The 9,854-nt window shown below is 39.9% G+C and overlaps 1 protein-coding gene across 1 annotated transcript in view; it reads right to left on the bottom strand.

Annotated features, from left to right (window-relative positions):
- Positions 1–9,015, bottom strand: part of LOC109869477 (motile sperm domain-containing protein 2-like) — a 53,889-nt gene extending 44,874 nt beyond the window's left edge. The window contains exon 1 of the mRNA XM_031799302.1: positions 8,997–9,015. The gene's annotated coding sequence lies outside the window, so the exon portion shown is untranslated. The remainder of the gene's footprint in view (positions 1–8,996) is intronic.
- Between the last annotated feature and the right edge of the window lie 839 nt (positions 9,016–9,854).

Genomic DNA, 9,854 nt, shown 5'->3' with positions numbered 1-9,854 from the left:
TCTTGGCAGGTTTGTTGTAGTGCCATATTCTTTCCATTTTTTAATAACGGATTTAATGGTGCTCCGTGGGATGTTCAAAGTTTCTGATATTTTTTTATAACCCAACCCTCATCTGTACTTCTCCACAACTTTTCATGGTGCCACTTGCTTGGTGGTGCCCCTTGCTCAGTGGTGTTGCAGACTCTGGGGCCTTTCATAACAGGTGTTTATATACTGAGATAATGTGACACTTCAATAAAGTCCACCTGTGTGCAATCTAACTAATTATGTGACTTCTGAAGGTAATTGGTTGCACCAGATCTTATTTAGGGGCTACATAGCAAAGGGGGTGAATAGATATGCACGCACCACTTTTCCGTTTATTTATTTTTTAAACAAGTCATTTTTTAAATTTCACTTCACCAATTTGGACTATTTTGTGTATGTCCATGACATTAAATCCAAATAAAAATCCATTTAAATTACAGGTTGTAAAGCAACAAAATCGGAAAAATGCCAAGGGAGATGAATACTTTTGCAAGGGAATGTATTGACTAAGGTCACAGGTTACTCTCACTGCAGGACTATGCAGCGTTTCCCCTATATTGATTTAGCAGCAGTGTCCCACCGCTGCTAAATTGTTGCAACTGCTGCCAAATATATATATATACAGTTGAAGTCAGAAGTTTACATACACCTTAGCCAACTACATTTCAACTCAGTTTCACATTTCCTGACATTTAATCCTAGTAAAAATGCCCTGTCTTTGGTCAGTTAGGATCACCACTTTATTTTAAGAATGTGAAATGTCAGAATAATTTTATAGAGAATGATTTATTTCAGCTTTACTTTCTTTCATCACAATCCCAGTGGGTCAGAAGTTTACGTACACTCAATTTGTATTTGGTTGCATTGCCTTTACATTGTTTAACTTGGGTCAAACGTTTGGGTAGCCTTCCACAAGCTTCCCACAATAAGTTGGGTGAATTTTGGCCCATTCCTCCTGACAGAGCTGGTATAACTGAGACAGGTTTGTAGGCCTCCTTACTCGCACATGCTTTTTCAGTTCTGACCACAAATGTTCTATGGGATTGAGGTCAGGGCTTTGTGATGGCCACTCCAATACCTTGACTTTGTTGTCATTTTGCCACAACTTTGGAAATATGCTTGTGGTCATTGTCCATGTGGAAGACACAATTGCAACCATGATTTCACTTCCTGACTGATGTTTTGAGATGTTGCTTCAATATATCCACGTAATTTTCCTCCCTCGTGAAGCCATCTACTTTGTGAAGTGCACCAGTCCCCCCTGCAGCAAATTACCCCCACAACATGATGCTGCCACCCCATGCTTCACGGTTGGGATGGTGTTCTTTGACTTGCAAGCCTCCCCCTTTTTCCTCCAAACATAACGATGGTCATTATGGCCAAACAGTTATATTTTTGTTTCACCATACCAGAGGACATTTCTCCATGTGCAGTTGCAACCCAAAGTCTGACTTTTCTATGGTGGTTTTGGATCAGTGGCTTCTTCCTTGCAGAGCGACCTTTCAGGTTATGTTGATATAAGACTCGTTTTTCTGTGGATATAGATACTTTTGTACCTGTTTCTTCCAGCATCTTCACAAGGTCCTTTGCTGTTGTTCTGGAATTGATTTGCACTTTTGGCACCAAAGTACGTTCATCTCTAGGAGACAGAACGCATCTCCTTCCTGAACGGTATGACGGCTGTGTGGTCCCATGGTGTTTATACTTGCATACTATTGTTTGTACAGATGAACTTGTTACCTTCAGGTATTTGGAAATTGCTTCCAAGGATGAACCAGACTTGTGGAGGTCTACAATTCTTTTTCTGAAGTCTTGGCTGATTTCTTTTGATTTTCCCATAATGTCAAGCAAAGAGGCACTGAGTTTGAAGGTAGGCCTTGAAATACATCCACAGGTACACCTCCAATTGACTCAAATGATGTAAATGATTCTAACAGGAAGCTTCCAAAGCCATGACATAATTTTCTGGAATTTTCCAAGCTGTTTAAAGGCACAGTCAACTTAGTGTATACTATGACTAGGGTGGCTGGAGTCTTCTGACCCACTGGAATTGTGATACAGTGAATTATAAGTGAAATAGTCTGTCTGTAAACAAATGTTGGAAAAATGACTTGTGTCAGGCACAAATTAGATGTCCTAACCGACTTGCCAAAACTATAGTTTGTTAACAAGAAACTTGTTGAGTGGTTGAAAAACGAGTTTTAATGACTCCAACCTAAGTGTATGTAAACTTCTGACTTCAACTTTATTTTTTGTACATACATTTCTGCCGAGACACGCTTCTAAATAGAGAGTCGTTAGATCAATGTCTGGAAGTTTTGGGGAAAATCTAGCATGTCATTGCGCTAACATTAGTAGCAATGCACTCTATCAAATCAAATCAAATTTTATTAGTCACATGTGCCGAATGCAACCTTACAGTGAAATGCTTACTTACGATCCCCTAACCAACAATGCAGTTTTAAAATATACAGATAAGAATAGGAAATAAAAGTAACATGTCATTAAAGAGCAACAGTAAAATAACAATAGCGAGACTATATACAGGGTGTACCGGTACAGGGTCAATGTGCGGTGGCACCGGTTAGTTAAGGTAATATGTACATGTAGGCAGAGTTATTAAAGTGACTGTGCATAGATGATAACAACAGAGAGTAGCAGCGGTGTAAAAGAGGGGGAGAGGGGCAATGCAAATAGCCTGGGTAGCCATTTGATTAGGTGTTCATGAGTCTTATGGCTTGGGGCTAGAAGCTGTTTAGAAGCCTCATAGAACTAGACTTGGCACTCCGGTACCACTTGATGTTCGGTAGCAGAGAGAACATTCTATGACTAGGGTTGGCACTCCGGTACCACTTGATGTTCGGTAGCAGAGAGAACATTCTATGACTAGGGTGGCTGGAGTCTTTGACAATTTTACCATACCAGGCAGTGAAGCAACCAGTTAGGATGCTCTCGATGGTGCAGCTGTAGAAACTTTTGAGGATCTGAGGAACCATATCAAATATTTTCTGTCTCATGATGGGGAATAGGTTTGGTCGTGCCCTCTCCACAACTGTCTTGCTGTGCATGGACCGTGTTATTTTGTTGGTGATGTGGACACGAAGGAACTTGAAGCTCTCAACCTTCTCCACTGCAGCCCCGTTGATGAGAATGGGGGTGTGCTCGGTCCTATTTTTCCTCCTCCTCCTACACATCTGTACAAACATCGTTCTTTACTGCTAGGCAGGACACTAGTGATACGGGCCATAAACCTTTATTTCTCCCTTAAGGTGACCTGACCTCAACCCCCTCCGTCACTAATCCATGGCTCTCTCCCCTTATCAATGCCTGCCACATGTAATCGCTTCCCTGCGCCCAACACATTCCAAGCTTAATTGCACACACTATGTACCTTCCTACTATATCAATGCACTTCTAGTGTAGACCCTCTAAACCTCAGCACTCCCTCAGTGACATAAATAAGTATATTTCATATTCTCAGAACCCAACAATCTGTTGGGGCGGTATGCAAATTGGAGTGGGTCTAGGGTTTCTGGAATAATGGTATGCACGTTACCCTTGCCACTGCAGCTGAAAAAAATCTGGGGGGAAACAATGGCATGTCAGTTAAATGTATGTGAACATACATAGGCTTATTTAACAAAAAAGAGAAGTAGGCGCAACTCTACCTAGCTTTTCTACATAGAATATTTATTTTGGCTATACCTCGACTCATTGTTGACGGAAGTAATGTCTCACCCTGTGTTTATTGACCACAATTCCAAGTGGCAGACTTACAGTATTCCAAATTCAACATTTCCTATGGAGATTTTTTTATTTTTTTAAATCTTAAAAGCTATTCCCAGTAATGTGTTTGAATGGAACCATCACAGCTCCTTTTAAAGTAGTCCTCAGACGTAAATCGCAAGTGGAGGACTCTATCAAATATCAATAATGTATTCTGATATTTGTTCAACTTAGCGATTCCCCTGCGTTCCCTCCTTATCACATTCTACCACTTACATTTAAGTTATTTAGCAGACACTCATATCCAGAGAGACTTACAGTCAGTGCATTCATCTTAAGATAGCTAGGTGGGACAACCACATATCACAGTAAGTACATGTTTCCTCAATAGAGTAGCTATCAGCAAAGTCAGAGCTAGTAAGAGGGGAAAGAGTCAAGTGGGCGTATTATTTCATGAAAGGCTTCTTTTTTTAACCACATTATTTTGAGTTTCTGATTTGACTTCTTGGGTTTCTGACTAGTGGAACTTTCCAGATACAGTCAGAAAGTGTGGGTTTTTTTTCCGTCTAATTCATATCATTCCTATCATTGTCCCATCAGGAGCATAAACAGTGTTTATCAGCTTTCGTTAGTAACCATATCTCTGAGCAGTAAAACTCAGAGATTATAAAGGGATATTTATTTATGCACTTTGGACCAGAGATTTAGAATGATATAATGGTTGTGCTTTGAAACCATTCCCAAGACAGCAGGGAAACCAGTCTTGGCAGGCCTCAAGGGGGATCAAATCAGTCCAGTCTCATTGATTATAGACTAGCTACCTTGAGACATGACAAAGGAGCTGAGATCAATATGACCAGACCATCCTCACACACTATCATAAGTAGGACCCCACATAAGTTCATATCTAGTAGCACATGAAGTCTGTGTCCAACCTCTAAAAGGTGGAAATTAACTTAACATGTATTTATTTGTACCTGTATTTAGCTAGGCAAGTCAGTTTGGAACAAATTCTAATTTACAATGACATGCTACACCGGCCAAACACGGATGATGCTGGGCAAATTGTGCACCGCTCTATTCCCAATCACAGCCAGTTGTGATACAGCCTGTATTCGAACCAGGGTGTCTGTAGTGACATCTCTAGCACTGAGATGCAGTGCCTTAGACCGCTGCGCCACTCGGGAGCCCATTGGGTATTTTTGTTAGTTAGCGTAGACTTGGCGGGCTGTTTTGAAGTTCCAGGCAGTATAATGGGTAAACATTGGTTTTAATTGGATGATAATGATAAAAGCTTTGCTGTGGTCATCTATATAAAGCTGGTTTAATCCCTAGAATAACGTAAAACAGTTGGTTTGTTAACATATTCATCTCCCAAATTGTTTAAGAGGAGAAAGACCAAAAATATATTCTGTGAACTAAAGGATCCACCAGTTTCCAAATTCAATCAATCCCCACATGCTGGACTTTCCATTTCTGTGCAGTTGCTATGGAAACCCTGTAATTTCATGTTTCTCCTTCCCAGAACATCTTGAAGCCTAATGAATGATTGAAAGTCGTGTTTTCTCTATCTGAGACAATTAAGATGCTGTCTATTTTTACTTTTTATGCTGAAAATAATTGTATTTTTATAAGCTGTCACGATTCAACTTGATTGGATGTTTCTATAAGACTGCCTTTTAGACCAATAATGAACAGTGATGTAAAGTGGTATTATTTGTAGAGTATTAACATTATGGATCAATGCATAATCCCTATGCATAATCCTTATGCAATATCACCTGCAGTTGTATGCAATATTCTTCCACGTACACTACATCACTTTGGCGACTAGTAAGTCTTTTTTTAACCCATAAATCCTGTTCAAGCCGAGGGAGGGGGGTTCTACTAAGCAATATGGGATTTTTTAAGAAGGTCATACCAAGGACCATTTAGCTATTTGATTTTGAAGACCCCTTGAAACATAAAAAAAATATTTGATTAAAAATGACTTTTGGCCTTCATGCTATTAGCCCATACAAATGTATTGAATAACAGATTCACCACATGGAACAACAGATAGTCTCCCCAAAAATCTAAAGGATGTGTGTTCTGAAGTGTCTGTCCTATAGCTGAAGATACTGTGCATTTGGAAAGTATTCAGACGCCTTGACATTTTTCCATATTTTGTTACATTACAGCCTTATTCTTACAGAAAATGTTTGTATTGAGATAAACTTTTGTTATTGACCAAATACTTATTTTCCACCATAATTTGCAAATAAATTCATAAAAAATCCTACAATGTGATTTTCTGGATTTTTTTCTCTCATTTTGTCTGTCATAGTTGAAGTGTACCTATGATGAAAATTACAGGCCTCTCTCATCTTTTTAAGTGGGAGAACTTGCACAATTGGTGGCTGACTAAATACTTTTTTGCCCCCACTGTAGGTCTGCTGTTAGAACCACTAAAGGCCGTTTAACCTCTATTGGCCGCTTAACCACTGATTCCCTCCAGGCCTGAGGACAAATACTTTCCTCTAGGCTCAGATTAAAGATATGACAGATAGGAGTGGCTGTCAATGCCAGGATGTTTGTCATTATTGATTGTTAACAATAACAATCTTATTCACACTAACTTTACAAAATTCAAACTTGCAATACTTTTCTTTCATTGTTTTTTTTATGCATGAATACGATGGCACATTGTTCAATGAAGTAATCATTACAATAACTGACAACATCAAATGGTTTTGGATGAATAAGCCATCTGACTTGATAAACGATGGAGTTGAATTTGTCTTTCTGCCCAAAATTTAATTTAAAGTACTCCAATGTTGTTTTTCTATCATTCTTTATATCATTGATCTTGGCTTCATAATACAGTTTCTTCTACGTTTTGTTGAGTTTAGTCACATCATTTCTCAATTTCCAGTAGGTCAGCCAGTCAGATGTGCAGCCAGATGTATTAGCCACTTCTTTTGCCCCCATCTCTTTCAACCATATAGTTTTTCAATTCCTCATCAATCCATGGAGCCTTAAAAATTCTAAAAATCTGTTTCTTAACAGGTGCCTGTTTATCAATAATTGGAAGAAGCAATTGAATAAATTCATCAAGTACAGTGTCTGGATGCTCCTTATTAATCACATCAGACCAACAAATATTTTTAACATCATCCACATAAGAGTCACAGTAAAATATTTGCATGATCTCTTATATACTATTTTAGGCTCAGATTTTGGAACCTTGGCCTTCCTGGATGTAGCCACAAGATTGTGATATTTGCATCCAATGGGTATGGATACAGTATTAGTAAAAATGTGATCGATACATGTGGATGATATTTGTTCCTTTAGTGTTTGTAAACACCCTGTTAGGTTGATTAATAACCTAAACCAGATTACAGCCACTGGTTACAATGAGAAGCTTCCTCTTGAGCGGACAGCTTATAGAAAAACAGTCAATATGCAGGTCCCCAATATGTGTTTACATCACATACACTATCAAGCATTTCACACATAATATTTAGAAACGGACTGTACTTGGTGGCCTTTAGCAACACCCCAAAAGAAAAGGCTTAGATGTGCCAAGTGAACCTGCAACCACAACACTTCAATAACACTTGACATAAGATCTTCTCTAAGCATTACAGGGATATGACTCTGAATATATACAGCAACACCGCCCAAATAAGCATTTCTGTCTCTTCTATATATTTTATATCCTTGTATTGCTACTGCTGTATCATCATATAAATTAAGTGAGTCTCAGAAATGGCTAATATATGAATGTTATCTGATGTTAGCAAGTTATTTATTTCATGAACCTTATTTCTAAGGCTACATATATTAATTTGAGCTATTTTCAGCTCTTTCCTGGGTAGCTTCTTAGAGATAGACATAATATGGAAAAGAGCAAACAAACCAAGATAAATAAATATACATTCAGAAGTGCATTAATCAATGAGTGTGTGCTCCGGGGTTTAAGCTACGAACCCATAGGCTTGGCTCTCTCATCCCTTCCAGGCTTCTGGGAGGGAGGGTGGACAATGAGCCTGTCATAGCGAATGTAAGCAATGTCCCCACGTGCTCTGACAGGTTTCATGGCTGGGATAAGTTCTTTCGTCTTCTGGCGCACAGCTTCAGGATAGTCCTCGTTGAGGAAGATATACGTTCCTCTCAAGTTCTTGGCTCTTTCCAGAACAGCTACCTTGTCCTTGAACATCAGGAACTTGACCACTATCGGCCTCAGCCTGTCACCTGGGCCGGTGGTGGGTTTTCCAGTCCTGTGGGCATGCACCACCTCAATCTTCCAGTGTTCCATCTTCAATTTCTCAGAGATAATTTCCCCAACTTTGTCCTCAGCCTTTGCCCAGGTCTCGTGGATATTTTGCAATTCCATCCACAACCATGTTCTTCCTCCTTGATTGTACCTCGAGTCTGATTTATCCATCATAGTTATCATGGATTCACACAAAACTGATGTCCTCTCTCAATGACTTACAGATTGTTGTCATCTTGCTATTCTCCTGTTTCACAGCTATTTTCTTGTTGTTGTAACAACTGCTTGTAGAACTATTTTTATTAGTTTAAACAATCCTTTACCTGTGATAGAGAGACACCACTGTCCTCAACAGTACTCCTGCCTGCTTTGGTCTTTGTCATGGTAGCTAGCAACATAGGTTACGAGGTTACTCCTTGCAGTTCCAGACAGGGCAGGTCACAGGGAAGATTGAACACAACAAACAGCAGGGATCTAGACAGCCACAAACCCAGGATAATCCACGGTCCCAGCCACAATGTCTAACCACGTTGCGGGCTGCGTTCAAGCCCTCAGTAAACCCTGTTAGCTTGATATGCAGCTAGCTAACAGTTAGGCTAGCTGCTATGCCAAATATTTTCTCAGACCCTGCCTTGGTTGTCAGGATTACTGGACAGAGAGTTTCAGTCCTAGCAACTTATGCCAAATGCATCCCGGGATCCAAACTAAAAAGTTAGCTAGCTACTAAGAAACTTTTCAATACACTTTCAAAACAACTAACTTTTCAAAACAACAAACCGAGCTCTCCCTTGTTCCCACGTTCAACAGGAAGTGTTCAAAAGGACCTAGATTTTAACCTTTTATTTTAAAGATGCAATATGTTTTTGGGCGACCTGACAAAATTCACATAGAAATGTGAGTTATAGATCTGTCATTCACATTGTGCTGAATGTGTCAATGTGTAGTTCATACATACATCATCTGTGAGCAGAATTACTCTTACCTCAATTAGCCACGAAATCCCTAGTTTGAAAGCAACTGTTTACTGGAAGCTGTGCGGTGCCATTTTCCCCCCACGTGGACCAGCACCTAGCAATTAGAGTTTTAGCCAATGAGCTTCAGCCCCTCGCCATTTGAGTGACAGCTAGCAAGATGCACACACAGCAGAGCGAGACAGACCACTTTTGGCTCATGAGCGCTACTTTCAGAACTACTGGCTAGAAAGTACACAAAAGTACAGAAAAATCTCTTTAATCCCCAACATTACACATTTTCTTGGATATGGCTCAATATTGATCTATCTATATATATATTGATCTCTCTCATTCATTTCCAGCATAATAATAATAGGGTCCAGTGAATTGACTAGTGGAAAAGGTAAGTCCTATATACAGTAGAGCAATGTTATCTTTTCTGTCTAATTCAAATGATTCACATGGTAATTTGGTGTCGGGGCATAACATGATGCCTTTCTGGGCAGCAGTAATTTGCATGGCTCTCACATTAAGCAACTTCAGAGACAATTGCACTGAGTGGAGACCATTTAATATGCTCTACCACTTATCCCCGGGTGTGTCTAATAGAATTTTCCTGCAGTGTCGTTGAAGCCACCCTAGCGTTTTCTATTCAGCTGGAGTCCACATAGGTAAATGTCACCTGCTGTGATGTCTCGCCAACGCACCGTGAGGCCCATTATCCCACATTAACGGAAGGCCGCTGTCGCCCCGGGTCTGTGTCACACGGAGCGACCTGGAGAGAGAGAGAGAGAGAGCCCAGCCAGGCTTCAGCAGTCACCCTGAGTCATTGGCCAGGTAAGTAGAAAGGACAGTTGTTGATTTTTCTCTCCTCTAACCTTCTCTAT

Source organism: Oncorhynchus kisutch, linkage group LG2 (genome assembly GCF_002021735.2).
Source record: "Oncorhynchus kisutch isolate 150728-3 linkage group LG2, Okis_V2, whole genome shotgun sequence".
In the NCBI taxonomy this organism is placed as follows: Eukaryota; Metazoa; Chordata; class Actinopteri; order Salmoniformes; family Salmonidae; genus Oncorhynchus; species Oncorhynchus kisutch.
Note: the sequence above shows the minus strand (reverse complement) of the source record. Positions and strands in the feature narration are given on the sequence as shown.